Raw genomic sequence first — 17,130 nt, 5'->3', positions numbered from 1 at the left:
CAAACATGATGCTTTACAAGCTAGTTTGTTTGACTTGCAAGACAAACATAGTTCCTTGAGTGCTGAGTGGTGTGACTTGCAAAGCAAGCATGAGGCTTTGCAAGAGAAATATGATGTGACATTCATCCACAATCAGAAGTTGACTGTGGATCTCTCAAAATGCACAGAAGCTAACATGTTTTATGAAAACCATGAAAAAGAATTTAAGTCAGTAATTGAGACCTTAAAGAAAGATAAAACTGAACTGACAAAAATGGTTTCAAGAAAACAAACTGATATTAATTTGTATATATCTCGCCTGGAGATTATGCAAAAAGAGATGGCTTGTGTGAAAACAGAAAGCGATGCGATCCAGCTTAAGCTAGACAGTTATTTGAGCTCTAGCTATGTGTTGGATCACATCATTGATGTTCAGAAGGAAAAGAAGGATGTCACATGCATTGGCTACAAGAAATGTCCACCACCGGTTAGACACAATTATGATGCCATGCCTGATGAAGAGGACAGGGTGTTCTTTGAACCATCTGTGCCTCTAGATGTGAAAGAGTTTGCTGCAGGACTCGGATACCAAAAGGAAGTATCCTCAGATTCAGATGTGTCAGCAGATACATTTGTAAGTGCTGAATGATGTCTGTCGTTAAGGACATGCAAAAACCAACTAACTCTATAGCTAGGGTAAGTCGGATATCGAACCAGAGGAGGATTGTGGAAAGTGTGACGATGCTAAGTTTTGATTAACTATTGCTAAAAAGTAAAACTCAATTGTTGGATTTGATTGATTATCTAAAAATTACGAACTAAAAGTGAGGCTTAAATCAATAGAGAGAACAATGGTTTCTCCAGATTTCAGGTTTTATAGCTAGATTCAATTATGTGTTTAATCGAAACACTCACATAGACATAAGTGTTTAACGTAATTCATCAATTGTGATAACCAACGACTAAGTACTCCGATCAATACATAACGGGAGGTTATCGAATGATTATCAATTACAATTACAAACCCTAACCCCATGTCAAATATATCCCAATTACTAGAACTCTCGGGAACTGAATGTTTAGAAATTAAGGTTTAAATAAATGCAATTGTCTACAATCAATAAATCAAATCAATGGTGAAAAGCATCGAATGCTTAGATCACCAAGTTACAACGACTAAAACAAACACATAGTATCACCTAACTTACAAAAACCCTCCATCCGAAGGAAACCACTAGAAGATTAACCGCTCATTAGGGTGGGATGATCTCGAACCATGGTTGAAACCCTTCTGTCTGCCGTCGAAGATGATGATAGATATGATGATGATGTTTTGAAAACCGTCTCTCTCGGCCCATGAAGTCCACGTGATTGTTGCCTCTTCTCATAATTCCGGCCCAATTGTGCATGTATAATGATTCCATGTTTTATTAAAACAATAATAATGGCCTCCCAATTTCGTAGTGGATGATGTGTTGTAATTCCTTAAAAATCATCATGCTGCCAAAGTCGAACTATGGTTGCCAATCCACATGTGCGGCCCAATGTCTCCAGCCCACATGTGCCCATGTGCGGCCCACTATGATGCCACAAGTCCATCTCACAAGGCAGCCATGATGATGATTTGATGTTAAAAACCCAAAGTCACGTGATGCTTTTTCACAAAAGTCAGCCGCCACTTTCTTGTAGAATGATGGAATTATATATCCCCTAATAAGAATTGATGTGATGTTTTATAAGAACACTTCATAAATCACCCTATCCTCTCACATGTCTGCGAGCCCAACTGATGATGATGTTGATGTCGGTCCACAATGTTTTTATCTTCAATTATTCCTCTACATGTGCGTGTGATGTATATTCTCATGATTTAATTATTATCCTGCTTTTCCATACCAGATGCCGGCCGCCCAGACATAGGGTTTTGAAATTACATTTAATTCCCTTGTTGCGTCACATCAAGCAAAGCCTTTTTTTCTAATTTTCCGTAAACTACGCTTACGGACCGTAGGTTACGAACTAAACTTTCTGTTTTCTTTCCATTCAGCATATGTAGACCGTACGATACGGTCATAAAACCGTAGCTTATGCCGTATTTTGTGACTCCAAGCTATATCTGGACCCGAATTAACTTTCGAATAATGCCTTTCGCTATGTTTGTCATCCACGGGTGTTCCGCATCGTCTCTAACCGCTTTAACTTCACCGAATTACGCATTTTACCTGAAATAGCACAAACACTCGCAGTAATCACATTCGAAACGTATAATCACATAAAACACATTAATTCACACAGGATAATACACTTAAGGGTCATGTTTTACACTCTCCATCACATCCCCATACTTAACCTTGATTGTCCTCAAGCAACCATGACATACATTATTCACCTTATTAACAAATCACCATTAAATCCCTTACCGAATTAACAAGTTAAGGTCCCAAGTCATATCCATCCCATAGACTGACACAATCGAGATTGACAATCTGACAGATAAATGATACGCATTTAAAACAATTTAAGACTTGCTTAACTAAAACTAACATGCTTATATTACTACACACATACCACACGCCCCTCACAATGATCACTCCTCTCGGCTTAATCAAGACTAGCATGTAATGTGCTAGTATATTTCACTCAAAACCAAATATGCTACCTTGCAATCATAAGCTTGTATAGCAATCACACCTCCACTGTATCAAATAACGTAACACATATCAAAAGGACTTTTGGGTTTTGGGTTAATGGTAAAGGTAGGGAAATATTTTTGGCTTTTTATGTTTATTTGGCGAACACAAATGAATATACCAAACCATGACAACTTATTCACAATAATACTAACACTGTGGGTTATTTTCGACCCATTTATTTAACACGAACATAACAATGATTTTTTTTTTGTTTTTCTTTTTTTTTTTCTTTTTTTTTTCATAACATACTTCTAAACATACTTGTCATTCATGGTTGGTAGTCAAACGGGTCAAACAAGGTGTAACAAACGAAAGGTATAAGGCTCAACATGGTTAACTAAGGTGGGATGGATAAACAATGAACATACGAAACAATGAAGTGATCCTAATGCCTTTATCATCTATGTGCATACGCTAAACCACAGTCTCAGCATGTATCAAACTACACAAGTTCTAACACAAAGCAACATATGGCCTACACTCAACAAATGAACATTTATAGCAATTCAACTAACAATTAAGTAGGCTCAAATATCTCACCGAACAAAAGGAAATTGGGTTGCCGACACGTAGCATGTGTAATTCCAAAAGCATGTTACCCCTAGTTAGGCATCTCTTCTCAACTATTTTCTAAAAATATGTCAGAAATACTCTCATGAAACTTAAAGGGACAACCATGACTAGGGATCTAAGTTAGTTTAATATCAGTAGGAACCCTTTAGCGATTGAAAATGTTGGTTTTCATGTAGTTCAAGCATACTTGAGACACAAAAATTTTTAAATTTTTTCAATTTTTTCCAATTTCAACCAATTCAAGAATTTAAGATCAACAATCTTACCAACCCTCTCTCGAGTTACCGCATCCCCACACTTGGGATACATTGTCCCCAATGTATGGTGCAATTTATAGTCATAACCCGAGAGATACCACCTAACAACCCATGAACGGCTAATAACTAGACGACTCGACACATAAAACCACTCCCAACACAGAATTTCACACCACCAAGTACACAAAAAACAAATAAAACACTAGATAGATAAACACATGCATCTGATCAGAAAACAAGTGAGTGTCTGTGGTGGTGTAACTGCTGCGATCTAACCGGAACATACGCCCCTTATGGATTCTTTGAGATCTCACTGGGGATGTTGCCAAACATCTCCACACTTGATTCATTGCATCCGTGGAGATGGAACGTAGAAACCTGTCAAAACACAAACATACCAAAACGAAACTAAAATAAAGTACAAACTCTACATCCCCGGGCTGCCTCCCGAGAGCGCTAAGTTTTAGATCTTCAGCCAGATCGTACCTGACATGCGCTACGGTGGTCTCAGTGCACATTTACCCATTGTATTTCCCATGAATGCACGGTACCTGACTTCGTTGATCCAGCGGGGTCTAATTTTTATCAAGATGTCCACTGAAGCACTACAATCCGGCCTCAATCCACACTTTCCTATCGAGTTCCCAACATACACTCGGTAATTAACTCTCCATAAGCGTTTCTTCTTATTCAATATCAGCAGGTAAGTTGGATTACACAACCACTTTATGATGATCCGCCCGATGTCCTTTACCGTCACCTTCCTTATCTCTATACGTGCATCCCCACACTTATTTTGTGGAGTGTCTTCTTTCACTTCATCACCTTCAACAATTTTCTCCACATCTGACTGTTCAGCAATTGGGGGAATCACCGGTGTGGTATTAACCTCCACAGCCTCATCCCTTACTTGAGAAAGAGACATCTGTAGAGACACCCATCTATCCCTGGCTTGGCGTTTTTCCATTGGAGTCATTCTTGGCCCATCGTCCTTCACTTCAACCATCAAAAGGTTATACTTCGTAATCCACATCTCCAACTGGTCCTCTCTTGACAAGTCAGGTTTCGCCAATTGCTCTTCAATGTATGCCAGCTCTCTTTGTCTTCTATATTCCATAAGACTTCTAAATTCGGGTGATTGATAGTAACTATCTGACTGGGGTGCACATTCAGACTCACCCTGATCAACTGTATACTGGGTATGATAGGCATCCTGATAGTGTACCGGATGGTCTTCATAAGAAAATTGAGAGTATTCATTATAACAATGGTCATACTCCTCTTGGTAACTCACGCTTTGTACCATCCCCGGATCATAGCTACTCTCATACCATGTCTGCTCATCATAACAATAATTTGTATCTGATTGGTAATCATATGCAACTCGCTGCGAATCAGAATAAGAATAGTATGGGTGGACATCATCATCAGAATAAAAATCCAACTCATCTGGTCTCCTTTGTTCGTCCTCACACATTTTCCGGAACACAGGACAATCGTCACGCGTGTGACATGGACTACCACAACCTCGGCATGACCAGTAAGCACTTTCCATAATAAGATCTGCAATAAATCTGCACAGACAAAACTAGTATACCCAAGGTAAAAGCAAACAGCGGAATATGTGACGAATAAGATACTATTTTTAGATTTTTTTTTTTGAATTTTTTTTTATCTATTTTACTAAAAACTTAACACTAAACACTTTGCGCACGCCTCCCCGGCAACGGCGCCATTTTGATGTCTGTCGTTAAGGACATGCAAAAACCAACTAACTCTATAGCTAGGGTAAGTCGGATATCGAACCAGAGGAGGATTGTGGAAAGTGTCATGATGCTAAGTTTTGATTAACTATTGCTAAAAAGTAAAACTCAATTGTTGGATTTGATTGATTATCTAAAAATTACGAACTAAAAGTGAGGCTTAAATCAATAGAGAGAACAATGGTTTCTCCAGATTTCAGGTTTTATAGCTAGATTCAATTATGTGTTTAATCGAAACACTCACATAGACATAAGTGTTTAACGTAATTCATCAATTGTGATAACCAACGACTAAGTACTCCGATCAATACATAACGGGAGGTTATCGAATGATTATCAATTACAATTACAAACCCTAACCCCATGTCAAATATATCCCAATTACTAGAACTCTCGGGAACTGAATATTTAGAAATTAAGGTTTAAATAAATGCAATTGTCTACAATCAATAAATCAAATCAATGGTGAAAAGCATCGAATGCTTAGATCACCAAGTTACAACGACTAAAACAAACACATAGTATCACCTAACTTACAAAAACCCTCCATCCGAAGGAAACCACTAGAAGATTAACCGCTCATTAGGGTGGGATGATCTCGAACCATGGTTGAAACCCTTCTGTCTGCCGTCGAAGATGATGATAGATATGATGATGATGTTTTGAAAACCGTCTCTCTCGGCCCATGAAGTCCACGTGATTGCTGCCTCTTCTCATAATTCCGGCCCAATTGTGCATGTATAATGATTCCATGTTTTATTAAAACAATAATAATGGCCTCCCAATTTCGTAGTGGATGATGTGTTGTAATTCCTTAAAAATCATCATGCTGCCAAAGTCGAACTATGGTTGTCAATCCACATGTGCGGCCCAATGTCTCCAGCCCACATGTGCCCATGTGCGGCCCACTATGATGCCACAAGTCCATCTCACAAGGCAGCCATGATGATGATTTGATGTTAAAAACCCAAAGTCACGTGATGCTTTTTCACAAAAGTCAGCCGCCACTTTCTTGTAGAATGATGGAATTATATATCCCCTAATAAGAATTGATGTGATGTTTTATAAGAACACTTCATAAATCACCCTATCCTCTCACATGTCTGCGAGCCCAACTGATGATGATGTTGATGTCGGTCCACAATGTTTTTATCTTCAATTATTCCTCTACATGTGCGTGTGATGTATATTCTCATGATTTAATTATTATCCTGCTTTTCCATACCAGATGCCGGCCGCCCAGACATAGGGTTTTGAAATTACATTTAGTTCCCCTGTTGCGTCACATCAAGCAAAGCCTTTTTTTCTAATTTTCCGTAAACTACGCTTACGGACCGTAGGTTACGAACTAAACTTTCTGTTTTCTTTCCATACAGCATATGTAGACCGTACGATACGGTCATAAAACCGTAGCTTATGCCGTATTTTGTGACTCCAAGCTATATCTGGACCCGAATTAACTTTCGAATAATGCCTTTCGCTATGTTTGTCATCCACGGGTGTTCCGCATCATCTCTAACCGCTTTAACTTCACCGAATTACGCATTTTACCTGAAATAACACAAACACTCGCAGTAATCACATTCAAAACGTATAATCACATAAAACACATTAATTCACACAGGATAATACACTTAAGGCTCATGTTTTACACTCTCCATCACTGAACAGAATCAAGATCCTCTAGTTGTGATTGAGGATGCTGATTCTTCTGATGATGAATCTGATGATACTATCCCAGCAAAGTCTGATGCGGTAGTTAAAAATGAGGACATACCTCTCGAGAATCACATTCTATGTGACCCCCCTGTGAAACCCACTAAGACTGTTGCAACTGAGTCCTCATCTGCAGAAGAACCGGAGAGTGTGAATTTGCTGTACACTCTTGTTGGTGATGATAAAATTTACTCAGACAAAGATTTTCCCATTAAGAATGTTAATCAATCCTTAATATGTAAAGTCTTTGAAAATTCGACAAGTAAGTTTTTGGGAAAGTCAGGACCACGTGTTACAGTTACACAGTGTACTCCTATTCCAAAGGCTGAAATTCGAAAACAATTTGGAAACAAGAAATTACCAACAGTGCCAAAACAGCAAAATCACACCAAGCCCAAAGGAAAATCACCGGCTCAAACTCAAAAGAAGCCGAATCAAAAGAAGAAGAAAAACGTTAACTTTGTGAAATCGACGGGAACGGACAAAATTGAGACTTTTGAAAACAAATCTAACTTAGATTTTGTCAAGAAAGCTATTATACAGGAAAGGAATGAACCAAGCAGTTCAAAACCTAGTACCTCGGGTTCACAAAGTTCATCATCATCGGCTAGACAAACACATGATACTTCGGGGTTTGTTGAACGAAGATCATGTTTTGAGTGTGGAACCATTGGACATATAATTAGAAATTGTCCATATCTTCATAAGCAAAAAGAAAACGTTGATGTTCCCCGTGACAACAATGACCGTAAGCGATCTGTTTCTGTAAAACAAGATCCCCGCCTTGCAAAAGAAATGGAAAAGAAACAGAAACGCCAACAGGTCAAGAAGATTGAAAAAACAATTAAAACCGATGTGGTTCAAAAACAATCTGTTGCTGTAAAACCAGACAATTCTAAAACTTCAAACAATCAAGAAGTTAAAATTTTAAAGAAAGACACTGGTAAAACAAAACAGACCTGGAAACCAAAATCGGTTACTGAATCAGGGGGAACATCACAATTCACTAACCATCAAAGACAAGAAGTTATTGTCATTGATGAAAATGGAAGACCCAAGACCACAATGGCTTGGGTCCCCATCTCCAACTAATTCATTTGAGTTCATGTGCAGGGTGTTCCAGGAGGAACTGTCAGTAGTCATTGGATTGTTGATAGTGGGGCATCCAGGCACATGACAGGCGACATGAAGCTTCTCTACGACGTCAAATCTATTAGAGGAGGTTATGTTGCTTTTGCTGGAGATAAAGGTGGATATATAACGGGTGAAGGAATGATATCCAACGGGATTGTCAGCTTTGACAAGATCAACTTTGTGCAACAACTTGATCACAATCTTCTTAGTGTTTCTCAAATCTGTGACAAGCAGTTCTCAGTACACTTTGATGCTAATGGATGTTATGTGCTGAAGCCGGGCTTCAAAATTCCAAAAGAATGGATTCTCTTGTCAGCTCCAAGGATAAATGATTTGTACGTCCTTGACATGAGCCAAGCTATTACTACGTCTGCACAAGCAACTTGTTTCGTTTCCAAAGCCACAGAAAAAGACACTATCTCTTGGCACAGACGAATGGGTCACATTCACTTACGCAAAATGAATCATTTGGTTTCAAATGAATTGGTGAATGGTGTTCCCCTCAAAAATTTCCATCTTCAAGACGTCTGTGTTTCGTGCCAGAAAGGAAAGCAAACTAAAAAGAAGCACCCTACAAAGAAGATCAACACGGTGGCAGTACCTATTGAACGTTTGCACATGGATTTGTTCGGTCCTGTCAAGCACAAAAGTATTCGGGGTGATCAATACTGTCTCGTGATTACAGATGATTGTTCAAGATTTTCTTGGGTAGCTTTCATGGCACACAAGAGTGAAACCTTTGGCATTATCAAAAACTTGATCATTCAGATTGAGAATTTGTATAAGTTGAAGGTTAGGCGGATACGTAGCGACAATGGTACTGAATTTAAAAATCATTCCATGGCGGAGTTTTGCACTTCAAAGGGTATTCTTCATGAGTTTAGTGCAGCTTATACTCCTCAACAGAATGGCGTCGCTGAACGTAAGAACCGCACATTGATCGAGACTGCTAGGACATTGTTGGTAGAGTCGCAGTTACCCATTCCATTCTGGACTGAAGCTGTGGCCTCTTCATGTTACACATTGAACAGAGTCCTTACAGTCAAAAGGCACAACAAGACCTGCTTTGAGCTTCTTCAAAAACGGAAACCAGATTTGTCTTATCTCGAACCGTTTGGAGCTCCATGCACAATCATCGATCCTAATGGAAAGTTTGGGGCAAAAGCAATTGATGGATACTTTCTTGGGTATGCCACCCCTAACTTACGAGTCTGGAATCTAGAGACTAAAAGGGTCGAGGAATGGTCTGAGGTCAGAGTACAAAGGCACACCTTGCCAGTCAAAAATCCGGGTCAACCTTGGATGTTTGAGTACGATGACTTCTTCAATTCGATCAATGTTGAAGCCGTTGAAGAAAATGCTGCGGCTAGGATGTTTTTCGAGAGTGACAATGCAACAGTTTCACCGGTGGTTCGTCCAATTCTTGTTAATCAAGAACCATCTTCTTCGGTGAACAATAATACTCTCAACAATGAGGATTTTCATGATGCAAACGAATTGAACGAATCTTCAGAGGATGATGAATTTCTAGATGCAGATCAAGAAGCCCCAACAACAGCAGTTCATGGTACTTCAGAGGGTACTCCTCCAGTGGATGCCCATAGAACAGCTGAGGCTACTGCATCATCCTCTTCGTCAATTCCGGGCCTTGATTTGGTTGTTGATCTTAATCTTAACAACCTGGATATAAATATTCCAGTTCCAGATAATCCAGAAACAAGGATTCATAATACCCATCCTCAACAAAACATCATTGGAAATGTGCAAAGTGGCGTTCAAACAAGAAACATGTTGCGAAACAACAACAATGCAGGCTTGTATGCAGCTATTTGAGAATCCGGGCAACAAAACGATTGGTCCTTCGCGTGTTATGTCTCACAGGAAGAACCAAGAACGTGGAAAGAAGCCTTGAAAGATAATGCTTGGGTTGAAGCAATGCAGGAAGAACTGCAACAATTCCAGAAGCTGGGTGTCTGGAAACTCGTAGAGAAACCTGCTGGATACAAGAAGATTGGTACCCGTTGGCTTTTCAAATGCAAAAAGGATGACCGCGGAGTTGTTATCCGAAACAAAGCACGTTTAGTCGTTCAAGGTTTTCGTCAGATTGAAGGGATCGACTACAACGAAGTGTATGCACCAGTGGCACGTCTCGAAGCAATTCGAATCTTTCTAGCCTATGCGTCCTTCAAAGGATTCAAGGTTTATCAGATGGACGTGAAAAGTGCATTCTTACATGGTGTGGTTGAAGAAGAGGTATACGTCGAACAACCTCCAGGTTTTGAAGATCCTATCCATCCCGATCGGGTTTGGTTGCTCAACAAAGCTCTTTATGGTCTTCATCAAGCACCGCGAGCTTGGTATGCAACCTTATCACACTATCTGCTAGAGAACGGTTTTCATAGAGGTCTTATCGACTGTACTCTTTTCATGAAAGAACAAGATGGAGATCTTCTTCTGGTACAGGTATACGTTGATGATATTATTTTTGGTTCTACTAATGATGTCTTGTGTAGGAATTTCGAGCGCATAATGCAGGATAAATTCGAGATGAGTGCTATGGGGGAAATGACCTTCTTCTTGGGCCTACAAGTACAACAAACAGAGTCTGGGATATTCATCCATCAGACTAAATATGTTGGTGACATCTTGAGCCGGTTCCAAATGTCTGATGCAACGCCCATTGGTACCCCATTGCTAACTAATCACGGAATTACTCCTGACTTGAAGGGTGAAGCTGTTAGCCCCTCAAACTATCGCGCAATGATCGGATCTCTTATGTACCTCACAGCATCAAGACCAGACATAATGTACCCAACGTGCCTGCTTGCCAGATATCAAGTTAACCCGAAGGCCTCACATCTTGCAGCTGTCAAAAGGATTTTTCGTTATTTGAAGGCGTACCCTGACACCGGTCTGTGGTACCCTAGGGATAATAACTTTGAATTGGTCGCTTTCAGTGATTCTGATTTTGGCGGATGCAAAATCGACGGTAAATCCACAATGGCTGGATGTCAGTTTTTAGGAAATCGCCTAGTCACATGGCAGTGCAAGAAGCAGACATGCGTCGCTACATCAACATGCGAAGCTGAATACATTGCTGCCTCAAGTTGTTGCTCCCAAGTTCTTTGGATCCAACAACAAATGCGGGACTACGGTTTTGAATTCCTAACAACTCCTATTTACGTTGATAATTCTGCTGCTTTAGATATCACTAGAAATCCTGTGCAGCACTCAAAGACCAAACACATCGAAATCAAATATCACTTCATACGTGATTGCTTTGAGAAAAGGCTAATCGATGTTGTTAACGTCCACACCGATGACCAACGTGCCGACTTATTTACCAAAGCTTTTGATAAATCAAAATTTGACTTTTTATTATTGGTAAACGGCATTAAGGTCAAGCAAGAGTAAAACCAACATCGGAAAATCATTTTTGTAAATATCTTTGTGTTTTAAATTTCTCTTAGTTTATTGATTTTAGGGGGAGTAAATCCAAAAATCTGAAAATCCAAAAACATCCAAAAATTTCAAAAACACAAAAACAATAGAAAAGCAAAAATGAGTTTCCTGGCGAGCAAAAGAGAAAATGATAGTACATCAGTGGTCTATCCAAACCTCTTTAAACCTTAAATGAAAAATGATAAGCAGCTCTATATAAGATGTATCGGTAGGCTCACAATCATTTTAAAGTGTGCAGGGTGATATAAATCTTAAATCGACTGAAGACCAGGTGGGAACCATTCATTGGCATATGGTCTTAGTACCGAAATTTCGTTTGATAGATTGCCGAGGTTCTGAGATATTCGGTCTTTATGCTGCTTATCATCTGGGTATCATGGTTGTATCTTTTACCGAAAAATAACGGGGACGCAAGTCTAGATCTTCCATGATACTATACATACGTGTACATATTACATACTGCATTCGACCTCAATAAGTGATAAACAATCACATGTCCATATCAAATAATTGATAAAATATCACATTTATCCGGGTGTCAAGTTCGTCTCTCTGCTGTACGGAAGTACTGACCTGTTCACGGACTTGCACCTGTGCCCTCATGCATATGAAAATCAAGTTCCTCATCAATAAGTGATTATATCACATAAGGCTTGTTTTCAAATCAAAATAAGTGAGAATCTCACATCATATACGGTCAAACAGATGATAATCGGTATACTCACCGGTAAGATGAACCCTCGTGCATACCTTGATACGGGAATGTGTCGTGATGTGGATGAACACCGGTCGGTAAGCATAAATCATACCTTAACGTATCCCCTCGCCATGATTACATCTGATAAGTTGAGTTTAAGTGGACAACAATACCGATAATTGTTATAGGATGCTTATCTTAATGTTAACTAATTGAACAACAAGAGCGTTTTGGCGTGACCGTGTACACTGATATGATTCTCTTACCCTCGAAACTCACAAAAAGAATGTCTGTATATATTTATTTACTGCTTTCGGTCTTTACATTTGAAAAATTCAAAAATACCAAAAAGATTTTATTTCTACTTTATTTTCGATCGTACGATGTTGGAGCTCGAGTCTTCGTTACCTTAAACCTGAACGAAAACCGAATTGACTAAATCTTCATAAACGGTCGAAATTTGCAGATTTTGAAAGTTAGAATTTAAAATTGATAAATTTATTAAACTTTCAAACTGTCGGACGGTGTTTGATTGAAACATGGTCATACGTGTGTCACTTGTTTATGTTAACTATATTCCAGGCAGTTGTTCTCATTAAGCGTTTAGATTTCTTGCATGTGCAGATTCTAAAGGCTAGGAGAACATGGTCGATGACAAAGCTTCGGAATGAAGACACGACATGAAGGCACTCAAAAGATGAAGATGATCGAGTTGCCGCTGACCATCATCAACACCACAAGGATCTCACTTCATAAAGATCAAGTATTTCACGAGCATAACTCGAGGGGGAGCTTATGTTAAGGGGGAGTTTGTCAACACACTTCCTACATGATACGGGTAGTTTGTTGTTACACTTTCTGCTTTCAAGACGTGAAGACTTTAAAGATCCTCCGACATTGAAGACTTGAAAGGACATCAGAGTCTTGAAGACATGAAGATCAATGATGATCAAGATCGAGACAAATCTGCAACCATCGAAGATCGAGACAAAGCTACAGCCAAGGGGGGGTTTGTTGGTGCACTTGTGTCTGTACTTTGTCTGTTTTCGGTCATGATGTAAACGATGTCCTTGTCAGTCCTGTAAGTTGACCAAGTCAACCGTCCTCCTGGTTTGACTTGGCCAACAGTTAGTAAATTAGTTGTATTGTTCTGTGTCGAAGGTTGGTCCATCGAAGGATTGATTCTATCCTTCGATGACCTCGAAAGATATGTTACGAAGGATGATGTTGGACTTCGAAGGATATGCCATCCTTCGAAGTATATGTGAATCCTTCGAACACTTTGTCATCGATAGATGATCCTTCGATCATCTATCGGATCCTTCGACCAGATCTGTTGGGCTGGGTATATATATACCCATGCAGTGTGTTAGATAGGTAGATGCACACATAGAGAGTTGAGAGCATTCTGTCCGAAACACACACACATAGTGAGAGTTTGCAAGTTAGATTTGTAAACATTGTGCTTGTAACTGGAACCTTCATACGTATTAATACAGTGGTGTTAATCGGTGAACCTGTGTGTGTTTGTCTTTCTACTTGCTTCATCCCGGTTTGCTTACTAGCTTGGATTCCGCACTCGCTAGTGGGTTCGTATAACAAGGTTTAGGTTCGTCATCCTCCGTGAAGGGACCTACAAAAGAATTGTACGAACTTACAAAAAGTGATATATATCTAATATATTAATTAAAAAAATATATTAACAATGTCTCGTTTAGGCTAATGAGCTGGGTTGAGCTCGGGCTAGTTTACTTAACGAGCTTGTTTTTAGGTTTAGGCATAGTAGAAAAACGATTTATTTGGGCGTTTCAAATTTTGATTGTAGTTCATACCGAAAAACGACCAAAATAATTTTTCAAAATGTTTTTTATAAAACAAAACGCCTAAAATAGTTACATCATGCCTAAAAAACACACAATTTATGGGCAATTATATAATCGGCGAAAAAAACAAACACTTTAGGCGGTTTTGGTAGTGGTGTGAATTTCTGACACAACCCGAAAACCCGACACGAACCTAACACGAAATTCACGGATTTAGGTTTAGTCTAAACGGGTTCGGGACAATTTCAGGTTGAACCCGCGAACCTGTTTAGGTTAACGGGTCGGGTTCGGGTCAACCTGGTCGGGTTGGCGGGTTGACCCGTTTAACACATTTATACTATATTAAATTTTTACAGTATCTTTTAGGACATAAATTAAATGGGGTATGTATTTTATGCCATAATTTTAACTTAATAAGAGAAATTAACATAGATTTTATAATTTAAATGTGATAGTATTATATACATTTGTGTTTCTTAATTTTAATATATTAATTTCAGGAAAAAAATAAAAAATTCGGATTGAACCCGCCAACCCGTGAACACGACCCGTTTAACACCCCTAGGTTTTGGTATAGAACGCTAAGAAAAATTCATTCCCTCCGGTTATCTAAATTATTTCAGTCTTCTTTCTTTTCCCTCCTTCCAAACCCTAAAATTATTTGACTTCCCTCCCATCCACAGTTACGCAAGCGACGGTTTTGCAAGCGATGAACAAGATTTGCTTCTTTCAACAGGTATCTATCTCTCTCGCGCCCATCGATTCAGAATTTTAGAAGTTAGTTTGTCAATTTCATAACCTAAACCAAAGGTTTACTTATTTTTAGTGATAAGTTATGTATGTGGATGTTATAGATTAACATCAGATGAAGAAATCAAAAGTTTTAAGTTGGCTTCTTGAAGTATTATTTGCATTCAGGAGTATCCCTAAATCATATGGTAAGTATCCTAAATCCATGATATTGTTGTTCATATGTAAGCAGGTGTCTATTTTTGCCTGAATTAGTTTCTTATGTTTGACTTTATATAAAGGTTGCAACAATCATCATCACTTGTTTTAATGTAGGAGCATTTGAAATGAGTCGACATAATATCCTTTACTACTAATCTATATATATTTAAGTTTTTGAGATTGGGTTTTAATTCAAGAGCATCTCGGTATGTGTCATTGAATCTATATATATATTTAAGTTTTTGAGATTGGAATTTTAGGGTTGTAGTTGGGAATTCACAACAGAATGCATACTTTTGTTGATTGTTTGGTTCCTTACAATGAATATTTATGACCTTCTAATTAAATGTATTTGCTATTTTCTTATGTGAGAATTTTTTTATGTGGAGATTTCTGAATCTCTTGTAGGATTTCATTACTGATTTCATTACTGCAGAGGAATTGTCTAGAGATCACAGGGATGCCTTCATGGTAGACTTGCTCTGCTAGTCAAGCTATGTTTTCTTCTATTGTGTTTATGTTAAAGTATTTTTTTCATCACATATTGTTCTCTTTCTATGTATTTTTTGTAGAACACTTGTTTATTTGGGCAGAGGATATGGTTGGAAGTAAGAATGTTTACCAACATTCTTGTATTATGTAGGAAGTCACACTTGTAGAGCTTGATGGAGACAGAGATTACCACATGCCTGTTGAACTTGGAGGTAGTGGTGGAATGGTATGCTTAAAATATATTTCCGTGTCTCTATGTTATGCATTATGTTTCGCTAGGCAATTATTTTATTTATCAAGTTACTAATTTTATAAGGCTTTATTTCAACTAATTTACATGTTGAAGTTGAGAAAAACTAGTTGCTGGAAATGCGCTAAAGGATTGAAGATGGTCATTATAGAAAAAAAGCCGAGCTTGAAACTATGCGAAAAGAGTTTGCCAGCCAGCGACACAACTTGGAAGCTATGATGCGGAAGGTTATGAAACAAGTAGTTGGAGATCGAGATTGTAGGTCCCTCTCGGAGGATGAGGTTCAACCTTAACCTTGTTATACTACCCCACTAGCAAGTGCGGAATCCAAGCTAGTGAGCAAACCGGGATGAAACAAGCACAAATACAAACACACAAAGATTCACCGATTAACACCACTTGTATTAATGCGAATGAAAGGTTCTGGTTACAAGCACAATGTTCACAAATGTGTTTTGCAAACTCTCAAAGTGTGTGTGTGTGTTTCGGACAGAATGCTCTCAAGTGTCTCTCTATCTCTCGGTGTGCATCTGTATCTGTCTAACACACTGCATGGGTATATATATACCCAGCACAGGTTGCCTTGTCCGAAGGATCCGATAGATGGTCGAAGGATCATCTATCGATTACAAAGCCTTCGAAGGATTCACAGAGACCTCGAAGGATGATCTTTCGAGGTCCATCAATCGAAGCATATCTTTCGAGGAGATCGAAGGATCCACATCATCCTTCGATCTCTTATCCTTCGAGACAGACAACCATATACAAACATCTTCTAACTGTTTGGCCAAGTCAAGCCAGGAGGACGGTTGACTTGGTCAAACTTACAGGACTAACAAGGACATCGTTTACATCGTGACTGAAAACAGACAAAGTACAGACACAAGTGCACCAACAAACTCCCCCTTGGCTGTAGCTTTGTCTCGATCTTCGATGTTTGCAAATTTGTCTCGATCTTGATCATCTTTGATCTTTATGTCTTCAAGACTCTGATGTCCTTTCAAGTCTTCAATGTCGGAGGATCTTCAAAGTCTTCACGTCTTGAAAGCAGAGAGTGTATCAACAAACTACCCGTATCATGTAGGAAGTGTGTTGACAAACTCCCCCTAAACATAAGCTCCCCCTTGAGTTATGCTCGTGAAATACTTGATCTTTATGAAGTGAGATCCTTGTGGTGTTGATGATGGCCAGTGGCAACTCGATCATCTTCATCTTTTGAGTGCCTTCGCGTCGTGTTTTCATTCCGAAGCTATGTCATCGACCATGTTCTCCTTGCCTTTAGAATCTGCACATGCAAGAAATCTAAACGCGTAATGAGAACAACTGCTTGGAATATAGTT

The 17,130-nt window shown here is 38.9% G+C and overlaps 1 long non-coding RNA gene across 3 annotated transcripts; it reads left to right on the top strand.

Moving 5' to 3' along the window:
* Nucleotides 1-14,700: 14,700 nt before the first annotated feature.
* On the top strand, nt 14,701-16,044 carry LOC110937492. Of its 3 annotated transcripts, none has more exons than XR_004867106.1 (5): nt 14,701-14,833; nt 14,952-15,035; nt 15,438-15,519; nt 15,621-15,752; nt 15,887-16,044. It is a non-coding gene; the product is annotated as an uncharacterized LOC110937492 (long non-coding RNA). The 3 variants fall into 3 exon arrangements; XR_002590826.2 differs by having other exon boundaries at nt 15,621-15,766; XR_004867105.1 differs by having other exon boundaries at nt 15,163-15,519; nt 15,621-15,766.
* Nucleotides 16,045-17,130: the final 1,086 nt, after the last annotated feature.

Source organism: Helianthus annuus, chromosome 1 (assembly GCF_002127325.2).
Source record: "Helianthus annuus cultivar XRQ/B chromosome 1, HanXRQr2.0-SUNRISE, whole genome shotgun sequence".
Lineage (NCBI taxonomy): Eukaryota > Viridiplantae > Streptophyta > Magnoliopsida > Asterales > Asteraceae > Helianthus > Helianthus annuus.
Note: the sequence above shows the minus strand (reverse complement) of the source record. Positions and strands in the feature narration are given on the sequence as shown.